The following is a 12,613-nucleotide window of genomic DNA, read 5'->3' on the forward strand; positions in this document are numbered from 1 at the left end:
AAAAAGATGCCCATGGCATCGTCATGGATGGCATTTTTTCCCAGTAGTCTTTAAAAAATATATCCCAAATATCTTAACGTTCATATTTTAGCTTCTGCCATTTTAACCTGTTTATTTTGAGTAGTCATGCACTTTCAAGAATAAAATTAGATGCTATTTTATTTAAGTGAAAGGCAGAAGTATCTGACTATATAAATATTTCCTGGATTTACATCCGAATAATGCATAACAGAAAAAAAAAGAGGGTTTTCCTGCCAAATGTATCTGTGTGGATTTTCCCCAGAAAATGTTCTTTCAAAAAGCCTTTGTATGTTCAAAGCCAATCCACACAGGCAATTAAAAGCAAATATGAAATGATAGATCACATGACATGAGTTTAAAAGTGAGGGGTTTTTTTCCTCCGTTAAACATCGCAGCAGGCATTACAATACCAGAGGTAACGAGTCAATTAAATCCATTTTCCCCTCTGCGCCTCCGAAGCTGCGTGCGTAGTGTTGCTGCGTAGTTTAGCGCCAGAGCAGTAGGACCCAGGGGCCTCCGCAGCCACCAATAGAAGCGCGCACTTGGACCTATTTGCATGCAATGCCCTCTGCTCTGCTCATTAATAGTAATACAGATAACGGGGTTGAAAGAATCCTCTACTGAAGAACGACTGGATTCTTCCAGGGTGCTGATACTGAGAAGAAACCCGACTTCACTCTCTCCCTATTTCCCACTCTTATATTTGTAAGTCACAGACAGCTTTTGCTTGGTTGAACTCGGAAGGTCTCCGTGCCCAGCAAAGTTGGAGAGCTGCGCTTGCACCGCGGAGCCGCTAGATTGCTGAAAACAGTCTTATCAAAGGGTAAGTCTCCCAAATGGTGGCAAAGATAGTGACAGCCGGCTTTCGAATTGTCTAGAGGCACACGCTCGGTTTCATAGCGGTGGTGATTGGAGTGCAGAATGGGTGCGGAAAGCACTCTGCAGTTTGTCCAGAAATTGTGACTAGTGCACCGGGATGTTTGTGGGTAGAATCAAAAACCTTCAGGCTAAATCGGAAATTGCAGCCTTTCGCTCGGCGGGATTCAACAAGTTTCCCTGTAGGAGTGAGACGTTTATTTATTTCCTTGCAAGTTGTGCTGAATGTCCCTTCAGAGTGGGCTTGAGCCTGCTTCACAAAGAAGTTTCCGGGATTTGTGTCTGTTGTGTGTGGTTGAGTTAATCCTTGTTGGGGGAGGTTACGTCGTGCATTTGGGCTTCCCAGGGACATACAGAAGAGCTGCCTGTTAGGATGCTCTTAGCATCAGCGGCCTGCTGGGTTGGTGCTGGGCAACTTTGCCGCGTAATCTCGGTGTCTCTGACCGCACCGCGGTTCATGATTGGGGACTGGGGTGCAGAAACCACCAGGTCCAAGACCATTTGAGCTCCCAAACTTTGAAAGCATTTTCCAAGAAGGAGGATGAGAATGGGGGCTTTGAAAATCAGCATTACTAGGTGAATTTTGGTAAACTCTTCGTGATATGTAGTGGGGTCTTTCAAGACCTGTGTTTTCAATCTGCGGTTTTTGCCTGGAAATGGAGTGCTGATGTGGAAGAGATGGAGGCTTAAAGCTAAGAGAGGGGGAACTTTTTCTGAGGGAGACAAGAGGATGAAGCGCAGATAGATGAATGAACAAGGTGCGTCCCATCTTTCACACACAAAAACCACACGCGTGGGGACGTGTCAGGAAGCGCTCTTGTTGGTAGCGTTTAACTGTAAAACGTATTGCAGGGAGGTCCAGGTGCCTCTGCATTACGGATGAAGCGCTGTGCCCTTCTCGGTCCTTCTCCCTGCCCCCTCTTCTCTCCCGGTTTCCTCCCGCCTACAGCTCGGGGGTTGGCGCGGATGCGGCGGGCGCTTGGCTCAGCCCCGCAGCACTGCGGACACAATGGGAAGAGGCGGGCAGAGCTCTGCGGGCGGGTGGAGAGGGAGCTCGGCGTGGCAAGCCGGCTGCCGCTCCGCAGGGGGTTACGGCGCTGCGGAGGTTGCGCCCAGCAGCCACGCGCCACAAGGTCCCCGAGGGGCCCGAGCTGGACGCGCACGCCTGGCCGCAGAGGTCCCGGGTTATCTATCCTTACAGGGGCCACAGGTGGGATAGGCAGACGGAATGCTAAAGCATCTCATTCCAGCCCCGGGTCAGAGCTGCAGCCGCCAACCGAAAATCCCTAGGGTGCCCCCCAAGCTTCCGAGAGGACTTGTACCCTAAGGGGAAAGAGGGCAAAGGGGAAAGAAGGGAAACGCTAATGAGGCTGCGAGAAGAGAACGGCAGCAAGCGATTTGGGCCAATTCTGGTCATCGGCCAGGCTTTTCTTGGCCCTTTTAAGTGGGCTGCTTTAGATGCGGCTTTGAAATGCGCTTCCTAACCTCTCTGCGGCACGGAAGGGGCAGGCTTCCAGACGCGGGAGCTCACTGGAGACTCCTTCTAGAGATGAAGGAAGGAGGTGGCAGGGCAGGGGGCTTCATTTGGCAGTGTCATTTAACCCTGACCTCAGCACCTCCCACCCTTTCACGCCCCCACCGGGGAGTGCCCTGACCCTGTAAATTCCTCTGGGTCATCTGTCCTGTTTCTTTTTAAGTGATTGTACCAGGCTGTGTGTTACGAAGGGCTGTGAAGAGATGGTTTGTGTATTTCCAAATAGCGGTGGGAGATTGTTTAATTCAAGGTGGATTGCCAACCCCCGCTGAGCCCTTGGAGGAAGGGGCATAGATTAAGGACCCTAAGGAATGGTCCACATGGGGATGTTGGTTGCTTGAAGGGGATCTTTCAGAGGAAATATACTCCTCAGAGCACATGGGATAAGACAATAATATTTCATTACATTTGTGCCCTTCATTGTGTTTGTTTGGCAAGTAGGATGTAATACTAAACAAATTATTGTGAGAATCCACCTATTTATTAGGCAACCAACTAGAAGCCTGGCAGCTAGGCTTTCAGACCCAAACTGGCTGCTCCTAGCACCGAGTATTTTGAGACTTAGTTTTCCACCCATATCCCGGTATCTCCTCTTTATCTTGAGGAGGTACTTGTAGTTCTTTTGAAAGCGTTCTGGAAGGCATACAGCATGTTGAGTTTATTAAAGGGGTTTATTAAAGGATCCACTGGTGTTCCATCAACCCCTTTCCTTCCTCTCCCCAAATAGAAGAAATACCAAAATCATCAATAGCAGCAAGCCAGAACAAATGTCTAGTTAGTAGGAGGACTTTGTTTCTTAGGCATCTAGCTTCTTCCCATAAGAAAGGGAAAAGGTGAAACTGAGGAGTAAGTAGGGAGTTAGGGCATATCATTGCCATAGATTTTGGACTGCCTTTAACCTTTCTCCACATATCAATTTTGCTCCATGAGTCTTCCAATTTACCCTTGTATAATCTGCAGAACTGAAGCACAATGACACAGCTGCAGATCCCTGATGGAAGCTTGCTTCAGAAAACAGCTGTTAATCACGTTTGCTCTATTTTCCCACTTACTTCCTTTTACTTCCCTTCCCTTCCCTTGTCCTTGAACCAGTGTTATCATCTTCTAGGCTGTATCCTGCGAAGGGTTAGTAATTTCCAGTGATCCAGCACCTGTGCTGAGTGTGGGGTTGGGGGGAGAGACTCACAGCTGCCCAGAGAGTCCTGTAGGTTTAAAGCTGACTTTCTCTTACCCTGTACTGTACAAAATAAAGAAAAATACCCTAATATCTCCCCAAAGAGAATTTTGTTGTCTATATAGTTCTTTTATTTTAAATTATAAGATTCGATTCAAATACAAATAACATTGATCAGAAATGAAAGGGAAGCTATGCACTTGCATGCAACATTTGGAAACTAACGTTATACTCAACTGTGAGATCACACCTTTTGGCATTATCTATACTTGGTACATTAGGAGCTATTTTTATTTAAGCAAGTTTTAATATGTTACTTACATTATGAGGCTGAGCAACTCAAAATACTGCAAGATGTGAATTTTAAAAGAAAAAAGCAAGACAGCAGGGGCTTCCCTGGTGGCACAGTGGTTGAGAGTCCGCCTGCCATTGCAGGGGACGCGGGTTCGTGCCCCAGTCCGGGAGGATCCCACATGCCGCGGAGCGGCTGGGCCTGTGAGCCATGGCCGCTGAGCCTGCGCGTCTGGAGCCTGTGCTCCGCAACGGGAGGGGCCACAACAGTGAGAGGCCCGCATACCGCAAAAAAAAAAAAAAAAGCAAGACAGCAAAGCCAGCCCTTGGCAGCTTGATAAATGAGCAGGTGCAATGCCCCATTTGGGGTGGGGTTCCATCCAATCCACTAGAGAATGAGCACCTCCTTATCATCCAGAAAACTCAACTGATTTTTCTCTTTCTCTGAGATCTGTGAGTTCAGAAACAAAAACATAATTGCATATAGTAGGCTAGAATTATGACCTGGTCACATTATCATTTATCTCTCTAAACTTGCTATTGAGTTGAGTGAGCAGTAGTATTGTTGATGCATTCATGTTTATACCTAAAATATATGCTATAGGGACCAGCCAATTATCCTAATTCTATAGGAAATAAAGGTCCTAGAAGAGTAACTGGGGAAAACTGTAGTAACTGGGGAAAACTGTCTAGTGTTAGACACCCTAGCTGCAATAGATATTTCATTCAATCCTCACATCACGCTTTTGAAATAGACTATTAGATTTCTTTAACTTATGAAGAGACTGAATCTCAGAGAGGTTAAGCAAAATATACATAACCATTCAGCAAATAAGGGGCAGATTCACCATTGGAAACAAGCTCTTTTTCATGATATAGTACATGCTTTTCCTGCATGTCATGGACCTATTTTTCCATCATATTTAAATAAAAAGTTATTATTTTTTGAATTTTGTTTCAGAAGTCATAATTTCTGAACCTCTTAAATATCTTTTTCTTGTCCAAACCACTCTTTGCATTTCCCCCAGACCAATCTTCTGTAAACAGCAACTTTCCAAGGATGTCATAGCCATAACTTCTTTAGTAAGAAAGCTCCACCTCTATCCCCCACCCCAACTGTATCATCATCTTTTGAGGTCAGAGAAGAGGGGTGAAATGGGGCCTTCATCATTTGCTTTGAAATGTGGACAGATATGGCCAAGCAGTCTGGGAAGACTCCATCAAGTTATTTTCAGATTGAAAATTGTACACCTCCACTTTCGCCTTTCTGTACACATGGCTTCTCTGATCTGGAAGAGCCTCCCCTTGGCCAAACCCTGTTCACTTGTAAGAAGGTTCATGCTTCTCCTCCACCATGAAATTTCTCTGCCTATTCCAATCCTCATAGTTTTTACACACCTCTGAAATTCCCAATGAATTACAACGTCTGCCATCTAATTTGGTTTTAATTTATATTATATATTTTACATAAATTATCTGTCAACTATAATTTTCTATTTGCTAATTATATTACTAAATTTAGCCCTTATTGTCTTCTCATTCTGTTCAGTCACCCCAGATGGTGTGATGCAAATCTAGTGTTTCAATAATGAAATCTAAATTTTATATCTTTATTCCATGTGTTGCTCCTGATTGCCACATTTATATGGCCAGGGAGCTACTTGACATCTCCACGTAGAGATGAATTACAAATATTTTAAAGGAAAATATAGTAAAAGAAATCATTTGAAGCCACATGCGTTATCCTTCCTGCCAAACTTGCTCTTCTACTTGAATTTCCAATTCATCAATAGCACATCATGTATCCAGAAAAATTCATCTTTGACACATCCCTCTGTCATATCCACTACATTCAAGCAGTGAAAAAAATATGTACTGATGATTTTCTTTTTCTTGAACCCAACCTCTTCTTCCCACAGACAGACCTGCCCTCAAATCCTACTCATGCTTCCTAGGATCAGCCTTCTAAGCGATCACCTCACCTCCATTCTTGCCCCACTTGAATTCGTATGTATTATGCCTGCAGAGTCATCTTTCTAGAGCACAAACAATGAAGTCCAAACTCTTTATCATGTTATTTAAGGTACTCTTATCATCTGGACCCAGAATTCCTCTCTTTTCAGCCTCCAGCTTTATCATTTGCTGTGAAAATCGACTTGCATTTTCTCACATACACAGGATATGACATTACTCTCTGCTTTTGTTTATGTTGAAACTTCTGCCCAGAATGTTTCTCACTTTCTTGATCCTTGGGTGATCTTTGAAAACACAAAACAGTTATCACCTCTTCTGTGAAGACTTTCATGTCAAGCAAATCGATTTAAATATGTCTCTTTCTAATCCTTTCTTAATAATATCTCCAAAATTCCATTGCATTTGTTTATTTCATTTCCACCATGAGACTGAATTCCTTGAAGCAGTATTTCTCAAACTTTGTCCATTGAACCAAGAAGACCTCCAAATCAACAAAAATAACACTTAAAATACCACTCCCTGGACTCCCCTCCCCCACTAAATTGAACACATTAGAACATATGGGAGTGGAATTCTGGAATCCATATTTCAGCAAGCATTTCAGGTGTAACCAGGCACTTGGAGTTTATCACAATGCTTATTCCTCAGCTCAGCCAGGTAATGTGGAGATTAATTTGGCAGTTGGGGGAGGAACCATCAGCATAGCTTCTTAGATCTTATTGAGAGCTGTGAGCATGGCTTCCTGGATTGTTGTGCTTCAAAGAAAGATTTGATTACAGAGTACAGTCAGTTAAATCATGTAATTCATTCTTACTGAAATTAAAGAGGCCTGCATCAGGAAGGCACACTTCTCAAGAGCAGAATTTTGAAAGATAACCTTTAGAGTTGAAGTGCTGCTGTGCAGAGTTCTTGGAGCTTTTAATGACTCTGACTTTTTATTAGTATGTCACGTTCATTTGGCAAAACCAGAGAAAACAGTGAAATGAATATTTATGAATTACCACCCAGATTAAGTACATATTAAAAATAAAATCGAACTTCTCTATGTACTTTTTCAGATTGTATCTACCTCTGAGGTAACCAGCATTGTAAATTTGCAATTATGGTTCCCATGCATTTCTTCTTGATTTTACTAAGTATATGTACACCCTTCAATCATATGTAGTATTGTATTAAATAACTAAATATTTATATAAATTGTAACATACTATATGCATCCTTGGAAATATTATTTTATGTGATTTATTGAAGTTGGTACAGAGAGATCACTTCATTAATTTTCATTGCTGTATAGTATTCCTTTTTAATAAACCTACTACAGTTTACTTTTCCCTGTCTCATTAATAGGCATTTCTAATTTCCCACTATAGTAGACACTGTAGAAATGATTTTTTTTGGAGGACATGTATTACAGTGCCAATATTCAATACTTTTTAGACATATGACTATGAGTACAATTGCTTGATTATGTGGGTTTTGCTTCTTTCCTTTATTCAGATATTGCCCAAATCCTACACAGTGCTTGCAGCATTTACAGTTTGCAAGTGCATTCATGTGATCTACCAATCTGTCTATCCTTGTCAACATTTAATATTGTCACATTTCCCAGTTTTATCATTTGAATGGTTTTAATATGTCTTTTCTGATTATATGTGCAGTGAGCATCTTTCCTTTACGGTAAATTGCTAAAACATATATTTTACGCATTTTTCTACTGAGGCATTTGTCTTTTTCCTATAGATTTATTAGAAATCCTTTATATATTCTATATTCTAATTCATTTTTGGTATGTGCATTGCAAACATTTTTCCATAGGCTGTATCTTATCTTTTTTCATTATGGCTTCTCCTTTTTACATCTTGTTTTAGAAACCATTCCTTATTGTGAAATCATGAACACTTTTCCTAAAAGTTTTAAAATTTTGCTTTTTACATTCAGGTCTTTGATTGATCTGCAGTTGATTTTAGTCTTCCTATGCTAAGAAATGTGACAGTCATATACAAATGTTCCATATGTGGATGGATTATAAGACTACATGACAACTGTCCTCATTTAAGACATGTTTTTCTGGTCATTTCTGCCAGGTTGGTATGTGTCCTGTCATCTTACTGAATCATCAAAATGTTAATGAACCAGAATGAAAAGCATTAATTAAGATTTCAACCCAAATAGGTTTATATTCAGCCATAATTAAAGACGAATGCCTTTTATGACAATCTCTTTGAAAGGTATGGGAATTGTTCATGTGTAATGAACGCTTAGCTATGCCTATAATCATTTACTTTAGTTTTAGTCCTTTATAGAGAATATTAATGAATATCCCAAAGACACACTTTCCTTGTTTATAGGACAGAGCAAAGTTACCTTAGAAATGTACTTCAATAGATCAAAGGAAGAAACATGGAACATTCTAGGAGTGAAACATGATTGACCATTTGCCAGGTGAATTATAACCTGGAGGCAGAACATTTTAGCACAACAGCCAAGAGCTTCTTTTTTTTTTTAATTTTTAAAAAAATATTTATTTATTTATTTTGGCCATGCCAGGTCATTGTTGTGGCATGTGGGATCTTTAGTTGTGGCATGTGGGATCTAGTTCCCCAACCAGGGATTGAACCCGGGCCCCCTGCATTGAGAGAGTGCAGAGTCTTTACCCACTGGATCAGTCCCAGAAAGAGTTTCTGATCAATGTTGTAGCCCTTGAATAAGTACCCTAAAATATTAATCCAATCAAAAAAATTTAGAAAGGAAATTGTTTCAGTGCACTGTACATATTATATTGAACTTTACTCTGGAGTCAGGAGCTAGGAAGACTGTAAAACAACTCCACCTGCTTATTTACTGTCACAGGCAGTTTCTGTAATAATTTGCTTTTTATTCTGCAGTGAACAACAGAATACCAAACAAACATGGTTTGTGCTAAACAAGTCTTAGATTACTTAAGTATTGGCTAGTAATTTAAAAGAGTTTAAGAATGGCCTGCTTTAGCCAATGAGAGAATCTTCTATTTATAACCTTCCCTGAAAAAAGATGAATTTTTTTTTAAAGCCTCTATGTCAAAAAAATAATTACACCCAGGCCATTAATTTCAATTCCTTTCAATTAATGCTCTTTATCATTACTCTGATCAAGGAAAGGAACTATTTTAGGAAATGAACAAATTCATGATGTAGCCTTACTTATTCATTATTTTTGTTGACTATATGATGCAAGTCTGAAGTATTCAGTATATCGCCCTTCACACTCAGATTCTGGATTACTCTTCTAACCTTTTTCCATTTCTCTCACTTCTCCCTAGGCATAGTGTCTCTTTTAATACACCACACACTTCACTATCCCTGAACACACCATTTTGTTTCCAAGTCATTGCCTTTGTCTTTCTATCTACTTAAAATATCCTTTTCCTTCCCTGTCTAGTGAGGTCATGATCATCCTTCAAGATATAACATAATTATTACCTCTCTTTTTGAAGCATTTCCTAATTTCCCCCCAGGAAACATGTCTCTCTTTCATTTGTGTTTCAGTAGGTCTTAGTACTTACCAGTACTACCCTTTATTACAAGCAATATTTGTGTGTTTTAATGACCAGACTTTGACTAACTAGGAGAAAGATGATAAGCAATTTCTCAGTGTATCCATCTAAACCTGCACTAACACTCTAACCACTAGCTGTTTGTGCCTATTGAGGACCTAAAATGTAGCTAGTGTGACAGAGGAACTGAATGTTTAATTATATTAATTAAAGTTTAATTATTTTAAGTTTCAGTGGAAGTAGTCACATTTTACATAGTCAATAGCCACATATAGCTAGTGGCTAACATATTGGATAGGGCAGATGTAGAATACCTCTATCATCACAGAAACTTCTGTTGCACAGTGTTGGGGAGAATAAACTCACAGTAAAATCTGGAACAAATGAATGAATGAATGAATCCTATAGGATATGCTGGTAACATTTGCTTTTCAATGGAAAACTGCCATTGTGTTGGATTATTCTTATGATTGTGTTGGTGAGGATAATTTTGCAGCTTTATGGAAAGAAACAGATAATCTCAACTTGACCAAGAAGATAATGATGATATGAAGCACCAAAGAAACCAAAGGGAGTATTAAAGTTTATCTTTGGTGAATTCCTTATATATTCTCCCAAAACTTGCTTGCCTGAGGTGGCAGTATAGCAAACATCACCTTTTAAGACAAAGGCATATAAGAAATAGGATTGAGGCAGAGGTAACAATTCTATCACTTAAGATTTAGATTTCTTCAGATGAGGACATAAATTCACCACTCTTTTTCAAATTTAATTTTATATTAATACCGATTAGGTGACTATTATCAAAAAAGAAAAAGAAAGCGAGAAAAATGAAAATATCAAGTGTTGGTAAGGATGTGGAAACACAACAACTGCTGTGCATTGATGGTGGGAATATAAAATGATGCAGCCACTGTGAAAAATAGTATGGTGGTTCCTCAAAAAACTAAACAGAGTTACCATATGATCCAGCAACTCCACTTCTAGGTATATACCCAGAAGAATTGAAAACAGAGACTGGAATAGATATTTTTACTCCCATGTTCATACTAACATCATTCACAATTCCCAAAAGATAAGAAACCAAATTCATTCAACACATAAAGGGATCATCAAAATGTGATATATACCTACAAGTGAAGATTATTCAGCCTTAAAAAGGAACGAAATTCTGATACATGGTGCAACATGGGTGAGCCTTGAAAACATTATCTTAATCGGTGTAAGTCAGACAAAAAAAGAGTAAATACTGTATGATTCCACGTATATGAGGTACCTAGCACAGTCAAATTCATAGAGACATTGAGTAAAATAGTGGTTATTGGGGCTGGAGTAGGAAGGAACAGGAGTTACTGTTTAATGAGTATAGACTTTCAGTTTGGGATGATGAGAACGTTCTGAAAGCGAATAGTAGTGACGGTTGTACAACAATGTGAATGCACCAAGTTGTATACTTTAAAAGGTGAAAATGGTAAGTTTTATGTTACATGTATTTTACCATAGTAAAAAATTACATTGTTAAATATTTATTAAGTTCATTTATGGTTGGATACCTTCATCCCTTAGAAAAATATTTATCCTTCTAATGTGGTGTCTTAGTGCCCTTTAAAATGTTAATTTTAACGCAGCTCCACAGAATAGTCTCTCTGCCTATTAATAATAAGAGAAATGTGATAAGCCAAAAGAAATTTTATGTAAAATGAACATACATACAATGCATCTGGTCTGTATTGTACTAAACAAGGACATTTAATGGAGGGAAAAAAACCCTTAACAATGAGCATTGTGCTTCTGGATACGACAGCTGCTGAGGTATGATGGAGGGTTTGGAATGAAATCACTGCATAACTGGATGCAGTGAAGTAGATGTGAAACCCCAGGAGGACTTTGTGCTGGGGCTGATACAAAGTGGCCAATAAGGCAATGTCTTAGCCACCTGCACATGCAAATTGCTAGATCAAAGACTAAATGATCAAATGGGACTACTCCAGTGACACAAATGTATGCGGATATCGCGAATTGAAGATTATGGAGCATCTGCTCCTTTGCTGACTCCTTGGGGGGCAGGATGTGTACAAGGAAGGGTCTTACTGTAGCAATGGTGAGAACACGGATTGCTCTCAGTGCTGGAAAATAAAGAAAAGCAACAGTCCTATCCTCCCCTTTTGTTTTCTTTCCTTAGTGTGATGATTCACCTTCTAATATAATACTGCTTTAATTCACCCTCCTATTCTATTACTAGTAAATTTTCTAGGCAGGTCCAACTTGGAATCTTATGGATAACTCTTCTTCATGGCTGATGATCTATCATACTTAAAAAGCATCCTGAGCACACTGCTATATTTAAAATAGATAACCAACAAGGACCTACTGTATAGTACAGGGACCACTGAACAATATTCTTTAATAACCTAAATAGGAAAAGAATTTGAAAAAGAATAGATACATGTATATGTATAACTGAATCACTTTGCTGTACACCTGAAACTAACACAACATTGTTAATCAACTATGCTCCCTAAAAGTGAAAAGAAAAAGCATCCTGAAATTTACGTCCCTTCGTACATTACACAAAGATAAGGCTATTCATGTACCATGCAAAGGTCATGAGCTGGGTAAATTGTTTATTCAGGAGAGTAATACATTGTGTTGACCCGGTCATGCTCTTTTGCCAGATGCTGTTGATAGCAGGTTTTTTCCGCCAAATTGAATTCAGGTTAGTAAGTGCAAGAGTGTAGAAAGAAGAGCCTGATATTATTAGTTTATTAGAATAATATTCTGACTAGACAAATTAATTGATCACTTTAATTCTGAGAATTGTGAGTATATTAAAAATTATTATTATTATTTTTTTTTTTGGCGGTATGCGGGCCTCTCACCGCTGCGGCCTCTCCCGTTGCGGAGCACAGGCTCCAGACGCACAGGCTCAGCGGCCATGGCCCACGGGCCCAGCCGCTCCGCGGCATGTGGGATTCTCCCGGACCGGGGCACGAACCCGCGTCCCCTGCATCGGCAGGCAGACTCCCAACCACTGCGCCACCAGGGAAGCCCTATTAAAAACTATTTTTAAAGTGGTATCCTGGAATGAGAGCTTGAGCAGAGGTAAGGGAAAATATCAGAAAAGAATTTTCTTGTTTGTAATTTTTTTGTTGTTTTTCCTAGAGCTGTAGTTATAGCTAATATACTAGTGCATATATTCTTTATTTTGCCT

General features: G+C 39.9%; 1 long non-coding RNA gene across 1 annotated transcript in view; it reads left to right on the top strand.

Moving 5' to 3' along the window:
• The first annotated feature begins 563 nt into the window (after positions 1-563).
• Positions 564-12,613, top strand: part of LOC137225322 (uncharacterized) — a 616,604-nt gene continuing 604,554 nt past the window's right edge. Inside the window, exon 1 of the long non-coding RNA XR_010943775.1 lies at positions 564-844. This is a non-coding gene — a long non-coding RNA (uncharacterized lncRNA). The remainder of the gene's footprint in view (positions 845-12,613) is intronic.

The sequence above is a fragment of the Pseudorca crassidens genome, chromosome 5 (genome assembly GCF_039906515.1).
Source record: "Pseudorca crassidens isolate mPseCra1 chromosome 5, mPseCra1.hap1, whole genome shotgun sequence".
NCBI classification, from domain to species: domain Eukaryota; kingdom Metazoa; phylum Chordata; class Mammalia; order Artiodactyla; family Delphinidae; genus Pseudorca; species Pseudorca crassidens.